Source organism: Hyla sarda, chromosome 1 (genome assembly GCF_029499605.1).
Source record: "Hyla sarda isolate aHylSar1 chromosome 1, aHylSar1.hap1, whole genome shotgun sequence".
Classification (NCBI taxonomy): domain Eukaryota; kingdom Metazoa; phylum Chordata; class Amphibia; order Anura; family Hylidae; genus Hyla; species Hyla sarda.
In genome coordinates, this window is record NC_079189.1 from 283264978 (window position 1) to 283278380 (window position 13403).

The following is a 13403-nucleotide window of genomic DNA, read 5'->3' on the forward strand; positions in this document are numbered from 1 at the left end:
GTACACGTACGTCATGGACAATTCCGGTCCCCCCCGGGCGGGGATCGGACCAGGATGCCTGCTGAAATCATTCAGCAGGCATCCCGTGCACACTCCCAGGGGGGTCATTAGAACCCCCCCATGTCGATGATCGCAAAAAAAACGCAAGCAAATTCACACTTGTGAATGGCTGCGATTCCGGTGATGCGGGTCACTGGTGACCCGCTGACCCGGAGATACAAGGTGATCGGGGGTGTAGGATAAAATAAAAGTTAAAAAAAGTTTAAAATTTTTTTTCCCCCCTGACCCCTAATAGGTCCCCAAGGGTCCGCCGCCATTTTTCAGTGTGACCCGGGCCCTATTAGGGGTTCAGGGCGCTGCATTTGGCCCCCCTTTTTTGGGGGGCCGCAGCGCTTTCCCCCCCCCCCCCATACAGTTTATAGTTACACCAATCACACACAGTACATCCACCACCACCCCCCGCCACCGTAGAAAAATGGCGATGGCTCACCAGGCATTTTCGGCAGCGGAGGCATACGCTTTTCTTGCCTCCGATTTCGAATCTGCCAGTGAGGACGATTAAGATCCAACATTTCTGTGTTCTTCATCATCCTCCTCATCATCTAGTAGTGATGATGAGTCCCCTGTACGGTGGCGAAGACGCCGCCAGGCGAGGCCACGCACCCCCCATGATAGTGGCCCAGTGGCCGGCACTAGTACAAGCGACAATGACGCTGGTACTAGGAGTCCAACCCCCCAGACAAGTTTACCGGAGCCCCCTTCCGGTGAACCTGTCTGGAGACCCCAGAGGGTTATCAGCCACGGGTTTCGGAGTTTGTTGGCGACCCCGGAATCCAGATTGACACGGCCGGGTTCACTGAAATTGACTATTTCAGTTATTTTTTCAGTGACGGCCTGGTCAATCTAATGGTGGAGCAGACGAATCTGTACGCCAGGCAGTTCATCGCCCACCACCCAGATAATTTTTTGGCCAGGCCCAATGAATGGCGCGCCATTGATGCAGCAGAGATGAGGACATTTTGGGGCCTCTTGCTGCATATGGGCCAGGACAAAAAGCCTAGTGTCAGGCACTACTGAAGCGGGGACGTCCTATACAAGACCCCGCTTTACAGTATGGCCATGACACGGAAGCGGTTCGAGGCCATTCGGAAATGCCTTCATTATGCAGATAATGAGGCATGTCCACCCCGAAGTGATCCCACCCATGACCGGCTTAACAAAGTGAGGCCGGTCATCGATCACTTTGGGGCCAAATTTTTGGAGGCCTACGTACCGCTCAGGGACCTCTCGGTTGATGAGTCTCTTATCAGTTTTAAGGGGAGACTCATCTTCCGCCAGTATATTCCCTCGAAGCGGGTGCGATATGGCATGAAGCTCTATATATTTTGTGAGAGTACCTCCGGGTACACTTACAAGTTTAGAGTGTATGACGGACGAGATTCCCGTATTGAACCCCCAGATTGTTCCCCCCCTCTGGGTGTTAGAGGGAAACTCGTTTGGGAGCTTTTGCACCCATTGCTGGATAAGGGTTACCACGTGTACGTGGATAACTTTTATATCAGCATCCCTCTCTTCACATCCCTTGCCACCAGATCGACGTCCACTTGTGGGACCGTGCTGAAAAACCAGAGAGGCCTCCCTCTAAATTTTCTGCAGACACCTATTCCCAAGAGTTAGTCCTGTGCCCTTGCCCATGAAAACCTGTTGTTGGTCAAGTATAAGGATAAGAGGGATGTCCTTATGCTGACCACTATTCATGGCAACGGCAGCTCACCTGTCCCTGTGCGAGGTACCACAACACCGGTCCTCAAGCCTGATTGTATTCTGGACTACAATTGGTATATGGGGGGAGTTGATCTTTCTGATCAAGTCCTCAAGCCAGACATGGCCATGCGCAAAAAACGGGTATCGTACAAAAAAGTTGCGGTCTACATGGTACAGGTTGCCATGTACAACGCTTTTGTACTGTCCCAGCACGCTGGCAACACAGGGACATTCCTCCAGTTCCAAGAAGAATTCCTAAAGGTCCTGATCTTTGGCGACCGGGAAAGAGCAGGCCGGACTTCCCAAGGAACTGGAGTAATAGGTGCCAGGATCGTCCCAGGCCAACACTTTCCAGGTCCCCCACACTAGAAAGAAGGGACGAACCCAGAAAAGATGCGGTGAGTGTGTTACAAGAGGGGGGATACGGAAGGATACGACCACTCAATGTGACACTTGCCCCGATCATCCGGGCCTCTGCATTAAGGATTGCTTCAGGGAGTATCACACTTCCATGAAGTACTAAATTTTCCCTTCTCATTTTCATTTTCCGTAATTTGACCCCAATGTACCAAGTCCAGAGTACATTCCAGGTTTTAACCCCATAAACCACTAAATTGCCCAAAATAATGTTTCATCTGAAAAAAAATAACTGATCGGGGACTTTTTATGTTGTCTCAAATGCACAGCGCTCTCTCTCCACCTGAGCGGGGTGCGCATTTGAGGCAACAGGTTAGGGATGGCCACACACATCACATTCCCAGAATGATGATTCAGAGCACAGGGTTTGGGGTGGGCATATTTTTTAGTTTTGGCTATGCTCTGGGTCATCATTCTGGGAACATAATTTATAATTTTATGTACCCTGTACCCCATTTTAGTTATTTAGTGTACCCCAGTTATTTACCCCATGTAATGCCCCTTGAGGGGGGGTCCCACTGTTCTGGCTCCATAGGAGAAAGCCAAAGCTCAAGGACCCTGACTGATCTCCGGCACCTCTGAGACCGGTGTGCATGCTGTTTACGCCAAGATATGAGGTATGTCCTTACTCCTAAGAAATGTATTTACACATTTACAATGAAATTTTCTTCTTTTACCACTTGTGAAAATGAAAAACCCCAGCATTTTAGTGTAAAAAAATCTAATTTTTCATTTTCACATCCCACTTCATGAATATTTATCAAACACCTGTGGGGTGTTAAGGCTCACTGTACCCCTTGTTACGTTCCTTGAGGGGTGTAGTTTCTAAAATAGTATGCTATGTGTTTTTTTTTTTTGCTGTCCTGGCACCATAGGGGCTTCCGAAATGCGATATGCCCCCCCCCCCCCCCCCCCCCATTTCAGCAAAATTTGCAAATGTGACTCCTTCTCTTCTGAGCATTGTAGTCCGCCCGCAGTCCACTTGACGTCCACACATGGGGTATTTCCATACTCAGAAAAGATGGGGTTACACATTTTTGGGGGGCATTTCTCTTATTACCCCTTGTAAAAAGGTAAAATTTGGGGAAAAACCATCATTTTAGTGGAAAATAAGAATAAAAAAACATTTACACATCCAAAGTCGTCAAAAACCTGTGGGGTGTTAAGGCTCACTGTACCCCTTGTTACGTTCCTTGAAGGGTCTAGTTTCCAAAATAGTATGCCATGTGGGTTTTTCTTTGCTGTCCTGGCACCATAGGGACTTCCTAAATGGGACATGCCCCCAAAACACCTTTTCAGCAAAATTTACTTTGCAAAAGCCAAATGTGACTCCTTCTCTTCTGAGCATTGTAGTACGCCAACAGAGCACTTGACGTGCACATATGAGGTATTTCCATACTCAGAAGAGATGGGGTTACAAATTTTGGGGGTCATTTTCTCCTATTACCCCTTGTAAAAATGTTAAATTTGGGGGAAAACCAGCATTTTAGTGAAAAAAATAAAATAAATTTACATGTCCAACTTTAACGAAAAGTCGTCAAACACCTGTGGGGTGTTAAGGCTCACTGTACCCTTGTTACATTCCTTGAGGGGTGTAGTTTCCACAATAGTATGCCATGTGGGGGGGGGGGTTGCTGTCCTTGCACCATAGGGACTTCCTAAATGGGACATGCCCCCAAAAAACCATTTCAGCAAAATTTACTTTGCAAAAGCCAAATGTGACTCCTTCTCTTCTGAGCATTGTAGTACGCCAACAGAGCACTTGACGTGCACATATGAGGTATTTCCATACTCAGAAGAGATGGGGTTAGTTATTTTGGGGGTCATTTTCTCCTATTACCCCTTGTAAAAATTTAAATTTTGGGGGAAAAACAGCATTTTAGTGAAAAAAATAATAATAATTTACACATCCAACTTTAATGAAAAGTTGTCAAACACCTGTGGGGTGTTAAGACTCACTGTACCTCTTGTTACGTTCCTTGAGGGGTGTAGTTTCCAAAATAGTATGCCATGTGGGTTTTTTTTTTTTTTTTTTTTTGCTGTCCTGGCACCATAGGGGCTTCCTTAATGGGACCTCCCCCCAAAAAAACATTTCAGCAAAATTTACTTTGCAAAAGCCAAATGTGACTCCTTCTCTTCTGAGCATTGTAGTGCACCAGCAGAGCACTTGATGTGCACATATGAGGTATTTCCATGCTCAGAAGAGATGGGGTAACAAATTTTGGGGGGCATTCTTTCCTATTAACCCTTGTAAAAATTTTAAATTTGGGGGGAAACTAGCATTTTAGTGAAAAAAAAATCATTTACACATCCAACTTTAACAAAAAGTTGTGAAACACCTGTGGGGTGTTAAGACTCACTGGACCCCTTGTTACGTGCCTTGAGGGGTCTAGTTTCCAAAATGGTATGCCATGTGTTTTTTTTGCTGTTCTGGCATGATAGGGGCTTCCTAAATGTGACATGCCCCCCCAAAAACAATTTCAGAAAAACTCTCTCTCCAAAATCCCACTGTTGCTCATTCCCTTCTGAGCCCTCTACTGCGCCCGCCGAACATTTAACATACACATATGAGGTATTTCCTTACTCGAGAGAAATTGGGTTACACATTTTAGGATGATTTCTCTCCTTTTACCCCTTTGTAAAAATAAAAAAACTGGGTCTACAAGAACATGCCAGTTTAAAAAATTAAGATTTTTAATTTCTTTTGAAAATCATTTTGAATACTTTGAGGGGTGTAGTTTTTGTAATGGGGTCATTTGTGGGGTATTTCTAATATGAAGACCCTTCAAATCCACTTCAAAACAGAACTGGTCCATTAAAAATTTCGATTTTGAAAATTTTGTGAAAAATTGGAAAATTGCTGCTATAATTTGAAGCCCTCTGATGTCTTCCAAAAGTAAAAACATGTCAACTTTATGATGCATTCATAAAGTAGACATGTTGTATATGTGAATCAATATATAATTTGTTTGGAATACTCATTTTCCTTATAAGATGAGAGCTTCAAAGTAAAAAAAAAAATGCAAAATTTTAAATTTTTTTCATCAAATTTGGGAATTTTTCACCAAGAAATGATGCAAGTATCGACAAAATTTTACCACTAACATAAAGTAGAATATGTCATGAAAAAAGAGTCTCGGAATCAGAATGAAAGGTAAAAGCACCCCAGAGTGCACAGTGAAAATTGGCTTGGTCCTTAAGGGGTTAAATACTATTGTCAAGTATTGTAACCAAGGAAGGCACCAGTGATCACGTGACTTACAGGGTGACCTATGGGACCCCTCCAGAGTCGCCCCCATACAAACCCTGGGAGGAGCTAGTTCACTCTCTTGAGCACTGAGGAACAGTGAGGTCAAGTCCTGAGGAGGCCTAAAGCCTACCACACAGCTATGCTTCCACTAATCCGCTACCCCACAGGTGAACATCAAAACCTGGTAAGCTACATACAGGGTGAAGTCTGTGAAGTCAGTCTAGTCAAAATCAGTCTGTATCAAGTCAGCGTGGGCCTGCAACAATTTGTCCAAATTCACAATAAGTTCCAGCAAGCCCTAGAGTCTCTGAAGTCACTGGTCACCTCCTTGAACCTAACTGAGCAGTCAAGACTATTACACCTGTCTACCTCAGTAAAGCTGCCGTTGTTGTGTAACTTGGCGTCGGAGTTATTTGCCCCGTGCCTTGCCCAGAATCCAGCGGTATACCTTCAGGTGGTGAAGAGGTTAAACCATGACCTGGCGTCACGAACTCAAGGGCTTAATGCCATCTGCCCCTAGGGTAACACCATCTGCCCTCATCACACCCTCTCCACACTAGAGAATAGCGTGATGGAAACTATAATATAGAAGGGGGTGACAGTGTAGTCAGAGAACTAGTGATACGCAATAAAACTGGAGGTGGAGCAGAGGGAAGGGTTAGAAATGTAGTTAATATGAATATGCTTCATAGGAGAAAAAAAAACTCATACACCTCAAATTCAAACTGAATTTTATATTGACTAATGCTAGAAGTCTGACCAATAAAATTGACAAACTGGAGTTGATAATGTTTGAGGAAAGTTATGACATAGAGGGTATAACATAGACATGGTTGGATGATAGCTATAATAGGACGGTCAACATACAGGATAACAGTCTATTCAGGAAGGATTGGAAAAATCAGAAAGGGGAAGAAGTAAATTCCAGTCTGAAGGCCACACTGTGGGAGGATATACGGGAGGGAAATGATCATGTGGAATCATTATGGGTAGAAATATATGGAGATAAAATTGATAAAATACTGATGGGGGTTTGCTATAACCTGCCAAATATAGTGAAAGCTGCAAAAGATCAGTTATTGAGGTAAATATATAAGGCTGCAAATCACATTGAGATAGTTATTATGGGAGACTTAGGCTACCTCGGCCAGCGATAGGCTGATTGGCAGTGTGAGGTATTGTGTCTTGATACTGGTCTTCTCCCTTTCGCTGGAGTCGACTATGTAACACTGATACCCAGCCTATCACTGGCTGTGGCGGGAAATTGCTGAGGCTGGCAAATACCTGATCAGCAGTGTGACGCTTTGACCACTGGCAAGCAGAAGACAGGATTGGAGAGGCAATACAAGGCAACTATGGAGCAGCGGAAGGTAAGTTAAGTTGAGTTTTTTTTTATGCCAGAGGCCCTGGATCAAGAAAAGGAGTGCACCTTTAACCTGTTGGGGATGCCTTGCATTCCGGTACTTAAGGACCTTGGTCCCATTACTGGGGTTTGAAGCCTGCTCACGAGCTGAGCATGCTTCAAACCCAATTGGTCTCGACTGCTAACAGCAGCCAGGGCCCAGGGTTAATGCCCAGCACTAACCCTTTAGGCTCCGCAATCAAAGTTGATCGTGGCGTCTAAAACGAAAGTAAAATTATCCCGGCAACTCAGCGGAGCCGATCAGGACCATTACTGCGATGCCATGTCCCAATCAGCTGAGAGGACGGCGGGAGGACCATTACCTGCCTCATCACCATTCGATCGTCTTCTATTGCTCCAAGTCTGCCATGCACCGATAACAATGATCAATGCAATGGCACAATCTTTTGATATATGCAATCAAAAGATTGCTTGCTATAACCCCACTATGGGGGATAACAAAAAATAAATAAAGTGTTAAAAAAAAAGTTAATAAAAGTGAATTAACACTTTCCTAATAAAAGTTTGAATTCCCCCCCCCCTCCCTTTTCCCATTTTTTTTTTAAATAAAATAATAATAATGTGGTACTGCCGAGTGCATAAATGTCCGAACTATTAAAATATAAGGGTAGCTAAACTGCAAAGTGGATAGCGTACACATAAAAAAAATACCAAAGTCCAAAATTGTGCATTTTTGGTCACTTACGATACCATAAAAAATTTTTAAGAAGCAATAAAAAAGTACCATCAAAACAAAAATGATATTGATAAAAACTACAGATCACGGCGCCAAAAATTAGCCCTCACATAGCCCTGTATGCAGAAAAATAAAAAAGTTATAGGGGTCAGAAGATGACAATTTTAAACATACTAATTTTGATGCATGTAGTTAGGATTTTTTTTGTAAGTAGTAAAATAAAACCTACATAAATATTGGGTATCGTTGTATTGGGTATCGTGGTTTTTTTTAACCACAGATTATGTTCTAAGTACTGGAAGGAATAAGATTTTTAATAGAAGTAATTTGCAAATCTGTTTAACTTTCTGGCACCAGTTGATTTAAAAATAAATGTTTTCCAGTGGAGTACCCCTTTAAAGTGAAAAAGGGCTTTGTCCTTAAGGGGTTAAGGGCAATAAAGAGGCATTGAATTGCAATTGGGCACAAGGATTCACTGTACAGAAGGACACAAAAAGGGAAAAGCGGTAACATATGGTAAATGCTCACCAAGAAAGCCTGTGCTCTTTTGTCATATATTTTTCTTTTTATGTCCCTTCAGTGTCAAGGTGCCCCAATTTAATCAATAAAACCCATATTTAATAGCTGGCCTGTTGAGCTTTTAGAGTGTATTCTGTCTACCACCAGAGATTTGCAGCAAAAGAGAACAGAGAAGGTTTCTTTTCTTTGTGTTCCTGCTTCAGCTTATATCCTGATTTCTGATACAGACTTGTGGGATGTTGTCAATGCTCCAATCTATAGATAGATCTATATATAGGGGTGCAGAATTAGGAGCTAATGCACAGATGGTCCACTGTTCCTTGCTGTATCAATGTAGTAGGTTGTATTGGTTGCCTGACTCAATACATTATAACTTGTCCAACAATAATGGAACCTTTTGAGGGGAACAATGAACTTAAAGGACAACTGCAGCGGTATGACACTTATTTCCTATCCACAGGATATCCATAGAGATGTATGGAGGAGGCGTGCCGGCTGCAACGTCATGCTGCGGCCGGCACGCCCCCTGCACGGGACAGCCGCGGCCCTGTACAGGAGATCACAGGCGGTCCCAGCAGTCTGACCCCCCGCGATCAAACACTTATCCCCTATCCTGTGGATAGGGGATAAGTGTTAATCACGCTGCAGATGTCCTTTAAAGGGGTAGTCCAGTGGTGAAAAACTTATCCCCTATCCTAAGGATAGGGGATAAGTTTGAGATCGCAGGGGGTACGACCGCTGGGGCCCCCTGCGACCTCTCTGTACGGGGGCCATGCTCTCCGGCCAGATATCGGGTGTCGACCCCCGCACGAAGTGGCGGCTGACACGCCCCCTCAATAAATCTCTATGGCAGAGCCGGAGATTGCCGAAGGCAGCGCTCCGGCTCTGCCATAGAGTTGTATTGAGGGGGCATGTCGGCCGCCGCTTCGTGCGGGGGTCGACACACCCCCTTCGCGCGGGCTGCCGGGCCCCGTACAGGAGATCGCGGGGGGCCCCAGCGGTCGGACCCCCCGCGATCTGCAACTTATCCCCTATCCTTAGGATAGGGGATAAGTTGCTCACCACTTGTTCACTACTGGACTACTCCTTTAAGGAAGGCAACGTTTGACCAGCTTAGACATACTTAACAGTGTAAATTAGGATGAAGTACTCAAAATCAAGGGTACAGAGACTGAATTGTAGATTTTTAAAAGTATCATAAATTCTCACTGTGAGAGGTATATGAATAGACATATACCATTACATGTAGTTATTTAGAGGTGTATAGACATGAATGGAGGGGGCGTGGCATGATGTCACGTCTCCAGTCCTGGAAACACAGAAGTTTCTGGGACTGGAGAAGCAGCCCCGCATAGAATGCTGGTGCTGCACGAAGATCGCAGGGCAGGCAGGCCCCCCACAATCAGACATCGTATCCCCTATCTTTTGGATAGGGGATAAGATGTATTTGACCGGAATACCCCTTTAACCCCTTAAGGACCAAGGACGTACCGATACGTCCTTGGTCCTGCTCTTCTGATATAACGCGGGGTTACACAGTAACCCCGCGTCATATCACGGCGGGCCCGGCGTGATAGTGAAGCCGGGACCCGCCTCTAATAGCGCGCAGCGCGCTATTAACCCTTTAGCCGCGCACTCAGAGCTGAGCCGCGCGACTAAAAGTGAAAGTGAAAGTTCCCGGCTAGCTCAGTCGGGCTGTTCGGGATAGCCGCGGCTAATCGCGGCATCCCGAACAGCTGACAGAACAGCGGGAGGGCCCCTTCCTGCCTCCTCGCTGTCCGATCGCCGAATGACTGCTCAGTGCCTGAGATCCAGGCATGAGCAGTCATGCGGCAGAATCGTTGATCACTGGTTTCTTATGAGAAACCAGTGATCAATGATGAAGATCAGTGTGTGCAGTGTTATAGGTCCCTATGGGACCTATAACACTGCAAAAAAAAAGTGAAAAAAAAAAGTGAATAAAGATCATTTAACTCCTCCCCTATTAAAAGTTTGAATCACCCCCCTTTTCCAATAAAAAAAAAAACACAGTGTAAATAAAAATAAAAATAAACATATATGGTATCACCGCGTGCGGAAATGTCCGAATTATAAAAATATATCAGTAATTAAACCGCTCGGTCAATGGCGTGCGCGCAAAAAAATTCCAAAGTCCAAAATAGTGCATTTTTGGTCACTTTTTATATCATTTAAAAATGAATAAAAAGCGATCAATAAGTCCTATCAATGCAAAAATGGTACCGTTAAAAACTTCAGATCACGGCGAAAAAAATGAGCCCTCATACCGCCCCATACACGGAAAAATAAAAAAGTTATAGGGGTCAGAAGATGACAATTTTAAACGTATTAATTTTCCTGCATGTAGTTATGATTTTTTCCAGAAGTCCGACAAAATCAAACCTATATAAGTAGGGTATCATTTTAATCGTATGGACCTACAGAATAAATATCAGGTGTCATTTTTACCGAAAAATGTACTAAGTAGAAACGGAAGCCCCCAAAAGTTACAAAACAGCATTTTTTTTTTCAATTTTGTCGCACAATGATTTTTTTTCCCGTTTCACCGTAGATTTTTGGACAAAATGACTGACGTCATTACAAAGTAGAATTGGTGGCGCAAAAAATAAGCCATCATATGGATTTTTAGGTGCAAAATTGAAAGAGTTATGATTTTTTAAAGGCAAGGAGCAAAAAACGAAAATGCAAAAACGGAAAAAAACCCAGTCCTTAAGGGGTTAATGGTGCATACTCTGAGTTACTAGTTGGGAATCACAGGGGTCAGTTTTGGGTCCTATCTTAATATATTTATTAATGACCTTATAGAGGGATTATACAGTAAAGTATAATTCTTTGCAGATGATACTAAGCTCTATAAAGTTGTAAAAACAATTGAGGACAATGCAGTGACAATGGATCTGGATAGGTTGGAGGTTTGGGCTGGGAAGTGGTAGATGAGGTTCAACACTGATAAATGTAAGGTAATGCACATGGAGAGGAAAAATCCAGGCTGGGGTTATGTATTAACCCCTTAAGGACGGACCCATTTTTTTACCTCAATGACCAGGCTCTTTTTTTTTTTTATTTGACATGTATCTCTTTAAATGGTAATAACTTTAGAACGCTTTTTCTGAGCAGAGCGATTCTGAGATTTTTTTTTCTTAACACATTGTACTTTATATAAGTGGTGCATTTTTGTTGACATATGCAGCATTGTTTGTGACAAACTTCAAAATATTGGGAAAAACTAGAATTTTTTTTTTTTTTTTTATGGTGTACACTGTGTGGTAAAAGTGATGGTATATTTATTCTGTGGGTCAGTACGATTATGACGATACCCATTTTATATGGCTTTCTATGTTCTTTTTCCTTTTCTGAGCAAAATTCTTTTTCTGCCATTCATTTTCCAACAGCCGTAACATTTTTAATTTTCTTCCGACGCCATTGAGTAAGGGCTTATTTCTTGCGGGATGAGTTGTACGTTTTATTGGTATCATTTTTGTGCTATGTGCTACCTTTTGATCTTTTTTATTCTGCTATTTGTATCAAAATTGGCGAATTTTGCGCTTTTTTTAATGTTTTTTTATGGCGTTCACGGGATAATTTACATTATAGTTTTATAGTACACATCATAACGGACGTGGCAATACCAATTATGGATATGATTTGTGTTTTTGATCTTTTTTGGTGATAATACAGGGTTTTTATTGGGAAAGGGGCATTTATTTATTTTTTACACTTCACACTTCATTCAAGAACTTTTTATTAAATTTTTTTACACTTTTTACAGGTTAAACTATGCTGCAATACATTTGTACTGCAGCACAGTATGACCTGATGAGCTGCAGACACTACAGCCTGTGCGCTCCAGCCTCTGGCTGGATCTCACAGGCTTCCATAGCAGGCATACAGGAGGTCATGATCTGACCTCCTGAGCCATAGCAACCAACGGCGACCCGCGATCGTATAGTGGCACCGCCGTTGGAGAACAGGGGGAGAGCACTCCCCCTGTCAACACCATAGATTCCGTGATCAGGATTGATCACGGCATCTAGGGGGTTAATGCTGCCGGGACCGGCGCAATCGCAGCTCCAGCAGCTGCAGCAGGACTCCGGCTGTAATTAACAGCCGGGTCCCGTTGCCGATCTCCTGCACTGCCCGCGGCAGTGCCGGAGATCGCTATGACGTATGCATACGTCCAATTGCGCGACCGTGTCGGATGATTGGACGTATGCATACGTCCTATAGCGGGAAGGGGTTAAATGGGAGAACACTTGGGATGACTGACATTGAAAAGGACTTAGGAGTTTTAGTTAATTTAACTGTAGCAACCAGTGTCAGGCAGCTGCTGCCAAGGCAAATAAAATCATGGGGTGCGTCAATAGGGGCATAGATGCCCACGACAAGAAAATAATTCTACCGCTGTACAAATCACGTGAAAATACTGTGTACAATACTGGGCACCAGTGTACAAAGAGGTTCTGCATGTAAGGAGGCCTCATGCTGAGCGCTTCTTTGCTGGGGAGTGATAAACTTTCCCCAACTAATGGTGTGAGGATCTCCGGAGCCTTGAGCTACAGTTGTTACCCCTAGTAGTGATATGAGGTGCACTAAAAGCTCAGTGATAGGTGCAGGACATCCTGCCACCACATTTGTTGTCTCTCATGGCACGGCTTCCAACTGGCATTTTTCAGCAGGATAATACGGTACTTGCCCACACTGAGCACGGATTTCCCAGGAATGTCTTAGCCAGATTGCAGCAGTTCCTTTGCATGCCCGCCACATTTATTACAAATCAAGAAGTTACAAGTCAGCTTGGGCAACTAGTAAGTGTACAGGCCCAGCGGCTACATTTGTGGGCAAATGTGCTGCAAGATGCAATATGGAACATGTATGACTCTATTCCCAAAGGTATCAAATCTTTATCTAGGCTAGAGATGGCTCAACAGTGTAAGAGAGCCTCCTTTCACTTGTACAATTTCCCCAAATAAGTGTATCCTTTCACTTTAATAATGTAACCCCTTACTAAATATCTTCATTATATTGACACATATAATGTTTAATTAGATTCCAACAACTTCTTCTTGGTGTTTTATTTTTTTATGCCTTTATTTTTTTGTGTAAATGAGTATATTAATACCACATTTTTTTTTTTTTATTTCAGCCCCCATACATAAATACAAATGAATTATTAAATTGTATTTCTTGTAAAATTGCAAACGCTACAACTTATACCACAGAATAAAGATCTCATACAGATTAATGAGTCTTGGAATGTGCACAAAAGTTACTTTTACTGCACCAAAAACTGCAGGGAAAAATAAATTACAGAACTCCTTGTTTTTTTGATAAACTGG

At 43.4% G+C, this 13403-nt stretch overlaps 1 protein-coding gene across 11 annotated transcripts in view; it reads left to right on the forward strand.

Annotated features, from left to right (window-relative positions):
- The window catches only part of LINGO3 (leucine rich repeat and Ig domain containing 3), a 105929-nt gene that overhangs the window by 80444 nt on the left and 12082 nt on the right, over positions 1-13403 (forward strand). Inside the window, exon 1 of one of the 11 annotated variants that reach the window (XM_056574064.1) lies at positions 2774-2798. The exons of the other annotated variants lie outside the window; for them this stretch is intronic. The gene's annotated coding sequence lies outside the window, so the exon portion shown is untranslated. Of the gene's footprint in view, positions 1-2773; positions 2799-13403 lie in introns of those variants that run through there. 11 annotated transcript variants of the gene reach the window in all.